General features: G+C 28.8%; 2 non-coding genes across 2 annotated transcripts; both read left to right on the top strand.

Annotated features, from left to right (window-relative positions):
• The first annotated feature begins 15,023 nt into the window (after positions 1–15,023).
• On the top strand, positions 15,024–15,104 carry trnas-uga. The gene has a single exon. It is a non-coding gene; the product is annotated as a tRNA-Ser (tRNA).
• Positions 15,105–16,059: 955 nt separating this feature from the next.
• Positions 16,060–16,140, top strand: trnas-aga. The gene has a single exon. It is a non-coding gene; the product is annotated as a tRNA-Ser (tRNA).
• The last annotated feature ends 232 nt before the right edge of the window (positions 16,141–16,372 follow it).

The following is a 16,372-nucleotide window of genomic DNA, read 5'->3' as shown; positions in this document are numbered from 1 at the left end:
TTTTAATCGGGTTAAAGCAAATATTACTTTTATATTAAAGGTTGCATTAACTTAAACTTCATTTGTAGATTCTAGAAACAGGTTTAAAATTCAGTGGAAAAGTTCTAAGACCTATTGAAAGTGAAAATTCCTTTCTAACAAAGATCGAACATAACTTTGCATTCAAGACTTTTAAAAAGTGAGTGAAAAGATCATCAAAGAACAACCAAAACAGTGACACTAGGAGTTGTTATCCTAATCTTAAAAAACTGGTGTTAAATCAGGATTAAGTAAATATAGTGTTAATTGAAAGAAGTAAAAATTGATAAAACTCATTATCTGTACAGTTTCATCACGTCAAGTAAAGAAAGTATAGTGGCAAATTGATATCTGTGAAAATTACAGTTTGTAAAATTAGTAATCTTAGGCGATTCAGATCTACGGACGCTGAGACAATTTGATACAGTTAGTAATTCGCACAATGCATTGTTAAACTTAAAGCTTCGAATTTATACATACTAGTTTTAATCTTTTTCCAAGATACTAAACTGTGTTAACATAGCATAAATGGAATTTAACCAAATATGAATATTGTTTAGAGTTCATTAGATTAAGAAGACTTTAAATTTAAGAAGTAAAGAAAAAAAATAAGTTTGAACAGAAGTTGTAAAGTATTATGATGTACGCTGTACAAAGGTTAAAAAGCATAAAGTAGACTGAATTTACGATGATTTAAACGACGCATGGATTTCCTTAATTCGTAAGATTATTGATTAACAAATGATTTTGGCTAAGAGAATTCTTCTAAATAAATTTTGAATTAGCATTACTTTTTTAAGATGGCTATTTGATATTTAATTTGATGTCAGAATAAAGAAAAAAGCATACATATATGTTAGTTTATAAAAAAGTTATGCATTTCGAGAAACGGTAGTAACTCTTAGATAATTCAGTTACTCCCGTTGATTTTATTAATTAAGGCCTTTAATTCAGAATTATTGATCAAAGAGATTAAAATAGTAATGTTCATCTATAATACAGTCTTTAAGACTTTGACTTAAGTTTCATATAAATATTATCCCATTATTCTTTAAATATTAAATATAATTAAGAACTATCTTAATATTTAAAGTTTAATTTTACATCAGAGGTGTTTTTGGTATTCAATAGAATTGAGAAGTACTTTACTTCTGTAAAGATCGCGCTAACTTTGGAACTTTACAAGTAGGTATAGATCTTACATCCGTAGATATGTGAAAATAAAGTGACGTAAGAAGTAGTTTGTCAAGGTCACAATATATTCCTTTTTAGAATTATTAAGCAATTAACCAATGAATCCATGCTTGCAATTTAGAGCTAAAATAAAATCATGGACACTGAAGGTATCGCATGTCATGACATTAAATCTTCCAGTTATGAAAATAGAGAATGTTGTCATTAACAAATGTTCATCTTTGCTCATTCAGTTTTGTTGGCATAGGTTTTATTTTCAACTTCTGTTGATTTAACTTTAAAGTATCATAAAACTGTAATCTAAGTGGGGATAAATTACTTCATACAGTATATTTTTAGAAAAACAATTAATAAAACAAAATTTACAAGTTTCAGAAGGCTAAATAAGGATGGTAGGTTAATTAAATATTGCCCTCAAATATTTAACGCTATGTGCTAAATTCGTATTAATGATTGTTAAGCCGTGTGTAAATTAGGATCCACGTTGTTCAGTAAAGAAGTACTTTTACTTAAATTTAAATTAATATGGTAATCGGTTCGTGATCAAAATTAGTTAAAAATGGAAAAAATCATAAAATTAAGTTGATTAAAATTTCTCTTAAAGAAGGTAACATTGACTCCATGCAAGAAGAAAAATATAGGTCTAGCAAGAAGATTGCAACTGATTTTCTCCCCATATTAGTTATAAATAAAGATAATAGATTTAAAGTCCTTTAAGTAGCTAATTCATATTCGGCTTAAAATTGAAGAAGAAAGGATTAGAATTGAAATTTAGTTCTTTAATCAATAATGGTAATTTAAATGATAAGGAGATTGAGAAAATGAAAAAATTATTTATATTACTATAAGCAGGAATATTTCTTGGCTTTTCAGTTAAAGGCTATTGCTTGAATGTTATTGTGATTAATCGGTCATTAAACTCTTTTCATTGCAGTTGTAAATAAATCGATTCGATTTTAGTCGTTTTACTTTGAATAAAATACATTTGTCAATTTGAACGAATATCAAAAAAAATTAACTTATAATAATGCCAATTGGTTTTGATTAACAATGAAGATATTAGATTTAACCATATTTAATGTCAAAATTAAAAGTTAATGATTAATTATTAGGTGAACGCATACGAAATTCAAGCAGTGGGGTTAAGGACAATAAGTATTAGTCTTCTGTTAAAAGCTTTTTATTTTAAATAGAATTGAAATAAAGTAGAATGCTTTTGTATTTTTATTTATTAGAAATAGATCTTGGAAATTAGCTAAGTGCTGCAGATAAATTGACTCTCTTAACAGTTATTAACTACAATAAGTTGACTATCAAGAAAATTAGGCTTAAATTAATAACATTAGTTCCAAAGTGTTATGGATTAAATTGAATCTTGAGTTTCAGGTAAGCAAGCCTTTATTCGACTGTTTTCCTTAGAATTCAGTATTATTAACTTTCATTGTAGTTACATAAATGCAGAGCTGTGAATAGTAAAAGAATGATGAAATAAGAATTAGTAATAACACCTTACAAGAAGACACTTTGCCAATAAGACTGCCATTCTGAAAGTTCGTCATTTCAAAAGTTAGTCGCTTTGAGTTTTTAAATTAATGACTAAAACGAACTGTTTTCAGAGTTTCCAATCTAAAAATTATGTTTTTAAAAAGTACTAAAAACTCAAATTTATTTAAATTGAGATAGATATTAAATCATTAATTAAAGTTTAATTATTACAAACTCAATAGACAGCATGTTGATCGTGAATACTTATCTTTAGAGAATGACAATTTTGGAAGAATATATAAGCCTAAGAAAGTAAAACTACATTCGGCCATTCAGAAATCAGCTTTTAAGTACATAAATGTGATCTAAATATAAATAATAACTTCTTTTACTAATACTATGAGTTGTTTATTATTGTCAGTGATTTTTGTTACATATAATTAGCTAATAAAAATTTAACAAAATAAATTAAATTTGTGGCCATGTGTTTCGCAAGCATTAATACGTATTTAAAAGAGTGAAATGAAAAAATTCAATAAAAGATCGTACAAAGTTCCCATAAGCGAGGTTATAGCAAAGAAGGGAAATTAATGTTTAAATCTGATTTCCCAGTTAACTCCGGCAGTTTAAATTATCTCTTTAAAGATTCAAACATTACCTAAGTAAATTATTATATAAGGAAGTTTCAATAAAGTTATGAAGTTGAAAATTGGTGTATCTTAAGCGTTAAACCTTATTTCGAATCATTTTTTATGTATGGAAAGCTTTTAGGTAATTAAAATTTGTTTACAGAAGTCTTGAGTTAAGCTTAATACTATATAAACGAGGATGAAATCTTAGCACACCTTGAGTCTAAGATGAAATTAGTTGCAGAAGGGAAGCAATTAAGATCTATATGTTGAATTTATTGGTATTCCAAGTTATCTTATATAAATTTGAAGACTTTACTTAGTTATTTAAATTAGAATAAGTAGTACAGCTTACAATTTGAGTTACTTCATGAAAATAAAATAGAGTGTAATTCAATTAAAATAACAGGATTTAGACTTTATTTATGGGAAGATTGAAGTTTTGTCTTCGCTAAAGCAGCTTTTCATTATCTCAGTTTAATCGAATACGTAACTTGAACTGTAGGAGTTAAAACAATTATTGCAATAATTTAAATTTGAAATAATCTAAAATGTCGTAAATTTGGACCTTCATTAGTTATTAACCTAATAAGTTTGCACTGTTTTACTTGATTAAAATGAAGTTTCAGAGAACAAAATTGGTTGAATTATACGTTTTAGAACTATTATTGTTATTAGGCAGAAACTGGGAATTTAACTCATAAGCCATGTGTTTTATCTTACTCAAACTTTTTGAATTACACTTTCTGTATATCAATAAATACATACTTTAATTAAAAAAATTGTAATGAACAAGACATAAACATATGAACTTGTTTGTTAAAAAATGCATAATTACAATTTAAGATGTTCGTAAAAATACAAAAAAGAGGCATCGAAAGCAAACGTATAAGCTGAGGGCTAGTCAAGCTGGGCTTAACATAGTTAAAGATGATTTTACCATCTGTTCATTAAGATTAAGCAATTATATTGTTTGTTTAATAGCTTAACTTACTAATAAATCTTTATATATTCTGAAAGGATAACTTAACTGTTTTAAATTATATGTATTGAAAATTCTTAGTAAAGAAATCAAGGACTTAATTATATCTTTTGTACATAATCATCTGGAGGCAGATAACAGAGAATTACTTTAAATTCGCTTTAACTGCAAGATGGACTATGTAATCTATAGATTAGGTTTAAAATCCTTGAAACTGAGGTATGTTGAACTTAGGATAATAAAAGCTTATTGGATTTAAACAATTAAAGTGTGAGCATGCTTTATAATAAATATAATTTATAATTAGTAAATAACATAATCATAATGAATTAACAAGATAGCATAGCGTCACTTCAGCATGCAAAGTAACTTTTATGTTAAGAAATAGTCTTCCGTAATCTTTACTCTTTGTATTCATTTAACATTTTAAACAATTGTTAGTACATAAATATCGTTGGTAAATTTGCTAATTGAACAAAACTAACACTAACATACTTAAATTTTTAGAAAACCTTTTACTTACAGCAAGGCTGATTAAAAAAGAAATTGAATTAAAAAAATTGAAATTAACATTTATAGTAAGCGTTAGGGTTTAGTGATTGTTCCAGGGCAACTATGAAACAATTTAGTAATTGATTTTGTTACTGTCGATATTAATCTCTCCTCGAAGTCCCAATCTGATTAGCTTAAGTAATAGATATGGAAAGTGAATAAAGTTATTCACAATATACGACTCCTTAGGAATGTATATCTTTACATGAATTGTCAAATTATCTGCCCTTTTAGAAACTCAAAAAATAAAAACAAACAATATTGATTTCAAAGTTTTAAAGCTTTAAGATTAGCTCATTATTTGAGCGTGAATGGGAAAGTTATCATGTAAAAGCCTGCTTTTTTTAGTTTGATGAAGAATGTTGTTAATTGAATTTATAAATCTGGTAAATAGAGAAGTATGTTAATCTCAATAATGGACTTAATCCAAGTCTCGAGTTGCTAACTTTCGAAGAGAAATTAAAAATGGTATAAATTCTTAAGCAGATTTTCTTAACATTTGAAAACTAATTAGCGTTTTGAAAGTTTTTATCTTGATCAGGACAACTTAAACAAATATAAATGGTAAAACGCTTGATTTGTATAAACGGTATCTGTAATAAGCTTAATACAAAAAAATTAATCTTTACAATGAATATGATAGTCCAGAAGCTAATATCTGTAATAAAAATTGGGGCTAAACTATTCGCTCTTACAGTTTCAATACTAATTAACCTTATCAAATTTTAGATCTTTGCAAAGAGAGCTTTAGTCATTAGGAATAATTTACTTATCAATAGAAGATTATAACTATATTGCACAGAATACTGATGTTTATTTTAAGCTTTTAGTTTAAGAATAAGTTAAACCTTTCAAGGTATTTAGCAGAGTTCAATTGCAAATTTGCAAACTACCTGTTACGTTCTTTAAAAAATTGGTAAGTATCTTGCTGTATGAGATATAACTGATCGTAAATCCAGTTCAGACGAAACTAACTAAAAAGGTGATAGGAAAACGAATATGCGTTTGAAAGATTTCGGCAATTTAAGCCATAGTTAACAATGCCTATAAGTGTCAAATTAACATTATGTTATTGTAATCGAAATAGCTTTTAATCAACTTAATACTTTTTGTTCATTTAATCGACAAAGTAAACTAGTCTTATTTAATAAAATGAAAGCGTTAGATTATCTCTAATCTTAATTACTATTTCTAGTGAAACTGAATTATACTGATGTAAAGAACATAACGGTAGTAAACATAGCAGTAATCTGACACCAGAAATGCGAGCTATGAGACCAAATGGGGCATTATTACGTACTAAACGTTTTTTATTTTAAACTCAAAGAGTTTGTTCAGTTGGATGTAGTCTGTAAATTTTTCTTCGTATGAATTGCATCATTTAGACCGATGTATATTAAGTTTAACTTGATTTAGTTGTAACGTCATTATTGAATTTCAAGTATAAGATATGAATAAAAAATTCAGTTTATAAGGAAGGTAAGCAACGTGTAGAGTTTGTTTTGCAGAAGAGCAGATTGAAAATAACCTGCTGATCGCCCGGGTTTGGTTATCTGAAACGTGATTTCCCTGTTCGGCTTTTAAACCCAATAAGAGAAAACTCCTGAATAATAAGTTAAGATTTCAAAGGGCCAATTAAAGAGTCTACTGTAGAAATTTAAGTCCTTTAATAAATCGAAATATTTTTATTTGCATAAAGTTGAAAAATAACATTAGGAATAATGCATGCTTATGAGATAGTATTACATTTACGCAAGGATTAATACATGGAATGCGACTTACTCGCTCAATTAAAATGAAAGTTAAAGTACATTAACATTCGGATTGGCATATTACATTAATCTCATGATTTTGTCTAATTCATAGGGTTGTTTCTAACATACGATTTGAACTTCAACTAATTACGAATACAAATTAAATTTAAAGAAAAGATTTAAAATTCCAGTCTTTTAATTAAAATTTAGTAGAAGTAAATTAAGAATTTTACGAAAAGTAGAAAACGATTTACTGCCTAAGTTGCGTATTCATTTTGACTAGGAAGCGACTGTCTGTCAGTATCAGTCAAAGATTAACTAGATTTAAAGTAAGTTTAGAAAAATTAGATGATTCCTTTTACAAATTTAAGTAACCGTATTGAAATCATTTTACTAAGGTTTGAGTATAAACAATACTCATTAGACAATGCTTTCAGCATATACAAAGAAAAAAGTTTATTGCATTGAAGAAATGAAATCTTTTGCGCTAGGAGAGGGTGTATGTTTACTTTTACTTGAAATACATTTTCAATCTTCAATCTTTAGCTAAAATTGTTAAATAATTTATAAATATAGCTTCAATAATTAATCCTTTCATTTAAATCATAAATAAATTTTTGCTTCATTGGAAACCTTTACAGCATTGGTTAAAAAAGGATTGAGGAATAGAATTAATGATTAGAATTTTCAATTGAAAGATCTAGTTTGCAATACGGCGGTACTAGCTTTTTTGGAAACCCTGAATGCACATTAATCCTTTTGTTATAAGTTTAACTTACATTGTTATATTACTGTTCTGATGGATTTAAGTATTTAGAATTTAACTAGGTCTCACTAACACTCAGTAATGTTTAACAGGAAAAGCTTATGCAAATTGAATTTCCGAAAATACACAAATGTAGTATTCAGATGAAAGGTATTGAATAAAACAGTGTCGGATTTGTGATAAACATAAGGGTCTCAGTTCTATCAGTGTTGGTTGAAAACTTGGATCTATTGTTACTTATTTTTCAATTTATCTCTTACATTAAAATTCAATTTGAGTCATTAGTTGAAAGTTAAGACGATCATGGGAACTTAGATAGTCTGGATGCACAATTGAATTTCAGAAACTTTAATGAGTATTAAAACGCTTAAATGAGAAGCAATTTCAAAGAGAAATTAAAAATATCTTATGAATTAAGCGTTAAATAATATTATTTGCTGTATGGAAAGTGTAAACCTTTTCAACTATTTTTTTAATGCATTAATTGTCAGAAAATTACATATTTTAAGTAAAAAATAAATAATGTTAAGTAATGGGAAATAATTTAGGTCAGGAATGAAATAAGGGGTCATTGAAGTAAGCTAAACCATTGCTGCATACAAAAATATTCGCTTTGTTTTAAATTGATAAAGTCATTGTTTCCTTTGTGTTTGTTTTTGGCATCTTAACAGTTAGAATCTTATTAGAAATAGATGAATAACTAGCTCATTTTATAACTTTATAAATAAATAAATATTCAAATTAAAAATAAATACATTTAATAATATTGCTTATGCGATCTGAAATGCAAGATTGTTAACATTACTCCGAACAATGTTCAGATCTTTCTTAAGTGACAAGCTTTCTTTAACTCTTTACATGTTAAATTTAAAAATTCAAAAGAAGAGTTTTATTAAAAATAACGGATCTCGGTCTTTCTATACAAGGTAGTGGAATGATTTAATTGTGATTTGATTTACAAAGGCTTTTAAAAGATTGCTTAGATGGACTAATTAAGAATTTAAGTTAATCATTCTAATCAATTAAATTTGTTCGTTAAAATTCACAAAATGATGTAATTGATCAACAGTCAATTCTTAGCAAACGAAGTTCTGTAATTTAAAAAAAATGAGTAAGTAAGTTTTTGCTAATCAGTAAGTGTTTGATTAGTTTTTAAGTTAGATAATGGAATCTGTAAGTTTCCAGACCTACAATTAAATGAGATTAAGTAAAAATAACTTCTTCATATAAAGTTGAATCTTAAATGAAGAGAAGCATTAAGCCTGTTACCATTCTTTGGAGTTATTTCAAATCATTTTTGAAGATAAGTTTTTTTATAAGATTGGGTTAAAAGTAGTGCTTACCAGAATGCGAAATTGTTTTATATAAAGTAGCTTGATGACCCCAAGTTGCAAATTAACATGAGAATAACACTCTTGCTAAAGTAGCTTTAAACTTTTACCAAATACTTCAATTTTGTGCTATTCAATGATATGCGTTGTCATAAGATATTTATTCTTTGTTAGCTCAGAACTACCGCATAGATTAAATGAATTTTAGGGTTATTCATTAGATCAATTTAAATTCATCTGAAGTAAAAGAAAACTACAAATCAAAAATGAGGCCAAGAAGCTGTGAACAAGTTTAACATCGGTTAAGTTAGGTAAGAACCTTGTGTTCGCAATTGGAGTTGGCATGTTAAAACCTTTTTGGTTTTCAGGAGGAAATCGCACTCAAAGTGATTTAAATTTTAAAGATGTTATTAAAATCTAAATCTGCATGACATAAGATTTTTAAGATTTAAAACTTGATTTCCATGAAGGAGGAAAAGAGAGAGAACAAATTTTACAGAAATTTCTGAAGTTAATATGCATTACAATTGTCAAACTTAAACGATATATTTTGGCTTCGTCAAGTAATCATGCACTGATTGAAGAAAGCTACAAACAGAAACCAAGTGGTAACATTATTCACTGTGATTCAAGAATTTTATGAGAACAAATATAGCTTTTAACAAAAATCAAATTAAGATTATAACTAACGAGATTTGGGATGAAGTGATATCAATTATAAAAATTACTTCTTAGCAATTGAAATTTAAAGTTTACAAAAATTAATTAAAAATTTACGTTTAAAGTACGGTTGTGGCATACATCATTGGTCTTATCAGATTGAATGCATTTTTTTTAATTCGCTTAATCTTAAAGTAAATAGTAAAGCTTAGCAAACTAGGAGATTTTCCTTATAGTTTAAAATTTTTAAGTTTAAGATTGAACTTTAATTAGAATTTGTCTTGTTAGGAAGAAAATTATGTAAAACGACCTGAGTACGTTTAGCGATTTGAAAAAAATAACGTTACTCACTTTAGATTTGGAAAAGATAAGCTTTTCATTAAGGATTATTGTATAACAATGATTCGTTATATACTTTAGATAATTAAATTTACGTTTAAATGATGAAAGATTTAGCTTTTTTACATTAAATAAATGTTAAACACAACGCAAATGACAAATTAAGTTCAACATGCAAGCTCTTATTAGAAAAGTAAAACAGGTAAGTCAACCTCTGAAAGATGCTTATAACCTTACACAGTTGCTGTAAGTGAAATTAATATTGGGGTCGGCGTGATATAACCAGTTATTAACTAAGCATATGCGTTTACCTAATTTATTTAAACACAGTAATTTAAATAGTCGACTTTAATATAAATCTTCCTAAAATCATTTGCTGTTTCAGGTTTCAGAGCAATTCGGATTAAACTAAGTGCAAGTTCTTATGCATTACGAGATGTTAAGGATTACTATAGAGATCTGACTTGCTCAAGCTGCTCCTAGGCATAACCGTAAGCAAGAACTTAATCGACATTATATAAATTTAAACTACCCCTTTTTTAGTTAAAAATTGTAAGCCTGCCATGCTGTACTTAGTACATTATTTCTAGTTATTGAATAAAATAACGTTGAAAGTCTTAGGCAATGGAACATTAGTGCTGGAAATGAATTCAGTAATTAGCGTCAAAACCCCAAAGTAAAATATACGTAACCTAGACAAATGAAGTGACAAGTTGAGTGAAACAATGTTTATGCAGAATATGTAGGCTCCTTAACTATCTTAATTTTCCGATACTGTTATGTTACCTTCTCAATTTGTTTCAAGTTAAATTTTCGTAAAATGATATTAAATTTGGAGAAATGAATAAATCGTGAGAATTGACCATCTGGTTACATAAATCAATAAATGTAAAGAAAAGTTCAAAATTGCTCAAAAATTAACAAAAGACTTTGCATAGAAGAAGTTAAAATCAGTGTTTTCTACTGGTTACAGGTGGATTTTTTTATATTGTATTTCCCTTTTTATTGAAAATTAACCAAGAATTTTACTGAAAAGATTCGACAATTTTTACATAATAGATCATTTCAATCATGGAACCTAAATTGACTAAAATAAAAAAAATAAATTCAAGGAAGAATATAAAGTTAGTTCTAATAATAAAGGGTTACCTTTAGTTGTCAAGGAATTTAGTCTTTAAAATTAACAAAACATTTAGCTTTTATATTTAAATGTTAATATTATTTTGTCTCCTTGAAGTAGTTGAATCTAGTATTACCGTAAAAAACCTGTATTACTACTTTAACGAGACTAACTTCTATTAGAGATTTGTTATATGAATTAAATTTACAAGAAAAGCTTTGGATTAAATATAATTTTAATCTTTATGAATTCAATTTAATGTGTTAAATATTTCAGCTAAATCAAGTATTTAAATTTCTATTAAAATTAATTATACGTAAATCACTGCTCGATTAATGATACAGATATTTGATAAAAGATGTTCGTTTAAATCAGTAATAAGGATCATTGGCTTATATAGAATTCAGATTTAGATGTGTAAATTTGGATTTTAACTTAATTTTAACGTATATTTGACTAACAATTGAATAATTTTACAAATAAAGATATTCATGCTACTTCGAAATGAAATTGTAAACTTTATATGTTTAATTATACTGAGTCCATTCGTATATCAAATGTTAATGAGTTGCTCATTGTTTAACAAGAATTTTGCATGGCCTCCATATCTTACTGGCTTGATTAACTTGACCTGTAAGATTCTCATGCGTTAAACTCGTCAGTCAACTACAGTGTCGATATAAATTGAACCTGCTGATTCAAATGAATGACGCTATAGTTCTAAGGCTTAGCATTTTAGAGATGTTAACTGCGATCATTTTTCATAGTCCAGTTTTGCTCTCAATTAGCCGTAGGTTAATTAGCATCTGGTAAATTACAGAATTAAGCTATGGATATCCAAAATGGTAGTAATGCACCCAAATCGAGCTTCGATACTGTAGCATTTAACATTAAAACTGGGTTTGAATTAAGCATAACTTGCGTCAGTTTGAATGAGCTGAATCAGTGTACCAATTTACTCTTTGCGAATGGACAAATCTTAAGTAAATTATTAAAAATTGTAAGTATACCAAAAATGTGATTAAACTACCTCAATATTATGTAATTTCGAAAGTTTTAAGTAAAAAGTAAATATTAATTCCAAGCGAGATTTATTCTAACTATGATTAAATGACTTAGATGATAGAATCATGGGCGGGTAAAATCCTTGTCACGGTAGTTTATCAAATAGATCAATAAAAATTAATAGAAAGTAAAATAACATATCTAGCAATTCCTTCATAGCTCAAATATGATTTCTCAAGATATTTACTTTAAGATAATTAATTAATATGAATTACCTAAAGTTAACATGGAAAAGACATTAAAATTTAGTGAAATACTATGATTAACAAATTGATTCTCTTACGATAATTTTTTATACCTGTTAGAATAAGTAAAAAAATTTAACATGCGAATAAGACTTAGCATTGATAAGTGATATATGTCTAATAGAGCCATTAAGCGTATAGATATTATGTTATTAAATCTTTAATGGTTTGGTCAAAGAATGTTAGATATCAGATTTCCTAATTCATGGTTAGAATCAATACGCGGAATCTTTATTTTGTCTTAAAGGGAAAATATTAACTTGCTTAATGATAAGGAACGTTTAATTTACAAAAAAAAATTCATTTTTCAATTGAAATTTGAAGGGATTTATTTTTTGAGATTAAACAAGATTTTAGATTATTTGCTGTAAGATTGAATTAAATATTAATTTAAAAGTAGCAATCTTTACAGATAGATATTTTGAACCAAAAAAATCTTTGATTAATAAAGGAAATTTTTTTGAAATAAAGAAAATGAAATTATTTGAGTTCATTTAATAGTTCTAAAGAGTCAAATAATTTTGAGTATGAACTTACAGACAGTTTAAGAATTGAAGTATTCTTTTTGTACACTGTGCAATTCCTTTACATGATAAGTAGTTTGTGTCCATTGCTTTTGTATAGCTAAATCCTTTCTTAACGATTGTTTGTTTCAGTGTTACGTTCATGCGGACTTCATTAATTTTGGATTCTGTAGTCTGCGTATTCAACACAGTAGTGTCTTCAGAGCTTTGTCAAACTGAGTCGTGAAGCTCTGCTTGATTTAAAAGACGAAATCGCATTGCTCAATTTCTTGCAAGTTAAGACAAAGTCAGGTGTTGGTAGTTAATGCCGTGCGCTGCACCTTAACTGCAAGGTAATAAGGATTAATGCTTAAACTTTTCAATGTACTTCAATACTCTGATAGTTTGAAGCTTGTAGTGGCCATAGGAAACTTAGTTCCTTTGCAGTTCAGGTCTTAAAATAATCAAACGAAGTTAAAATATTGTTGCGCAATGAAGTATCTTTGGCAGTATATTAAATCAGAGTTATCAACGGGCAAAACCCTTTGGGCCAACAAGTAACTAAGGAATATAGTTGATAAAACGCGTGCAAACTAAACACCTTTGATCTATTAAGATATCAGCATTTTAACAAACTTTTTTTCCAGTAGGAAGTTTACATTTAACAAAAAGACTGAGTAAGAAAACACGTTTTAATTGAAGGATGGTTAGTATAATCTGGGTAGAAATTTTAAGTAAAGGAAAAGAAAATAAATAAGAAATTTAAAATTGGGAAAACTAGAGTTGAGCATTCAAGCAGTTAAAATCCATTTTCTCGCATTTGTCACTTATACGCACATATTAAGTAAAATATACAATTATCGCGATAGGTTTTCATATAGATATGATTAACATTAATTTCAAAGAAAATTATAAAAAAAAATAAATAAAAATTTAAACATGATCTATATAGCAGGTTCTTGAGATAAATAGGTTTTTCAGGAGAAAAACAAGATACTGTTAATTAACTGCTGATTAGTTCCATTTTAGTTGCTGTGTAAGTTGGAAGTACTTATTCCTAAGATTCGTTAATTGTTATCTTGAACTTGAATTTACCTTTCTGTTGAATGAAAGATCTTTTAGTGCAAAAAGAAAGGACTTTTGATTAAAAAAAAAATTATAGTATTTAATTTTTTACTGGATTTAAGTTATATAATTTGGAGTAAGTAGAAGCTTTTTTTTATAAAAAAAACTTATGATCTTTGAATTAAGACTTTAGGTATACATAATAAAGAAAAATCAGATTAAAAAACGGATACTTAGCTTTAAGAAACGAATAGTTTTAATTAGACTTTTCATTGTTTAATTAAAAAAAATAATTTATTGCTTTTAGATTAACAAATAATTTAATCATTGCCTTTCAAATTGAAGATAAGTTCCGAAATCTTCTTTGATGTTGACAAAAAAATAATCTTTTTCTCATCTACGGTTTTACTTATACTTTGAGTTGTATAATATTAAGTTTTCTCTCTTAGTGTAGCTACTTTATATTGTTAGTTTGCTATTAATTCAACCTTGTTTAACCTGCCTTAGACCAGGATTCACATTTGGAATAGAAATGCAGTCCTAAAATCGTGCATCATTAGATCCGTTAGGCTTCATGAATGAATGCTTTCATGTAGACTAGAACTTGAACTAGGTTTGTTCAACTAGCACAACTCATAATCTGTATTCGACGAATGAAACTTGACCTGTGCTAAAGTACTAACAAACGTTAAACCAAACTAACAACTATTTAAACTTTAGTGCCATTAAACTTATAAAGATCGCTAAATAATGATCAGATTGCGCAAGATTGAGGCATTTAAAACGTAATTTATTACGTATCTATGTTTAAAAGCTATAGTAAGAGCTGATAATTTATTGAGTGTTTGACTTTTAAACATAACAAAATAAATTATAAGCAGCCTCAACGCAGCAAGCTGAGACATGCTTAAGCATTTTTACCACGATAACAGAGACAGCTTCCTGTTATTTATGACAATAGAAACTGGGGAGTAACTCTCGCTCTTTCATGATTAAACGAGCACGTTTTGTTCTTTCTGTTGCTTCTTCTCAGTTGCTTGGCTGATATAGTTAACTTTGAATTCTTTCTCGGGGTCTGGCTGTGTAGCTAACACATGTGGACTTTGCAACCAAGACATGCTGTTAACTGTTCTACTCTCACAGATAATCGTGTCGCTTGAAATCCTCTGCCTCCTTAAGGATGTTCAGAAATAGACCGTAATATTACCGCCTCCTGCTCCAGTCCAAATGTCTTCAGAGCACATATTGACAAACAGAAGAAAGGGCGATTCGACGATTGAAGGAATTCAGGCGCGATTGCAGGGCCCTACCGTCAGTAGTCGTGGCCGAGTGGTTAAGGCGATGGACTTGAAATCCATTGGGGTTTCCCCGCGCAGGTTCGAATCCTGCCGCTACGTAGTTTAAACTTTAGCAAATTCAAGGTATTAAGCCTTAACTTGCCACTTCCAATACAATTTGCAAATCTTCTCAGTAGCTCACGGCTCAATTAACAAAAACTGGTAGATGCTGCAATCAATGGGAGGCATAAGAACACATTCCGCTGACAGCTTACCAGTTTCTGTTCACAACACGAATACTGAACGCTTGTGCAAAGTTAAGTGTCCTTTCGCACAGACTGCAGCAAAGCATTTGAGTGCAGTCTAGAAAATGATCAGCTGCCGCTCAAACGCCATAATGCTGCAAACCCCCAAAGCAGTGACCAACATAACTATACTGATATTGATACTAATGATTTAAAAAACAGTCGTGTTCAAAGATTAAGCCTCAAAATCACTTGTTGGTCTGAATTTGGAGAGGAAGACTGTAAGGCCATTTTAACACAAACCTCATTTATTTCTTTTAGTTGCAGTGCTACGGGTGAAAGGTACTGCCAGGGTCTGAAGGCTTAAATTTACTAATGATTCTGGGTGAAAAATGACAGAATTCACATGTGATGTGAAACGAATCTAATAAGAACGGGATCAGTAAATCATGCACGCCAGCCTTCTTCGAGGCAGCAAAGGCTAAAGAAGAGGAGAAGTAAAGAAGAGCTGACAAACAATCGGCTCCGCACTTGCAACACTACACGCCGCCGTCGTTGTTTTCCTTAATATCCGTATCAGCTGTGTTTCTTACTTCTCTCCCTTTGTTCTCGGGTGAAATTTTGTGTCTCAACATAGAATTCAGCCAAAAAGAAAACTTAAATCAAGAAATAAGTAACAAATGAAAGCATGATGGGACCACTGTAGTTTCCTTCCATAGACTCAATAATTAACAGTAATTTTCACAAGTGAAAGAAAGAGAAAATTAAAAAAAAAACAAATAAAAAAGAAATTTACCGCCTAAAGCTATATCGCTGGCAGCTGAGTCCTGTAGTCGTGGCGAGTGGTTAAGGCGATGGACTAGAAATCCATTGGGGTCTCCCCGCGCAGGTTCGAATCCTGCCGACTACGCTTGTGTTTCGCTCTGTTAAGAATGTCTTCAAAGTCCAAATTTAGCAGTCAGATTAGGCATTGTTAGCATTATGTAGGCAATGATTCCCTTCAATTGTCTCAGAATTATGAACCCGTTATGGCACACGGATATATTCCTTAACTTTCTTAACTTTGGAATATTGGATAAGCACGTGTCTGCTGTTAGTAGCAATGAAAGGACTTTTCAGCGATTAGAAAAAACAAAAAATAT

This window comes from Polypterus senegalus, unplaced genomic scaffold (assembly GCF_016835505.1).
Source record: "Polypterus senegalus isolate Bchr_013 unplaced genomic scaffold, ASM1683550v1 scaffold_2090, whole genome shotgun sequence".
Taxonomy (NCBI): Eukaryota; Metazoa; Chordata; class Cladistia; order Polypteriformes; family Polypteridae; genus Polypterus; species Polypterus senegalus.
Note: the sequence above shows the minus strand (reverse complement) of the source record. Positions and strands in the feature narration are given on the sequence as shown.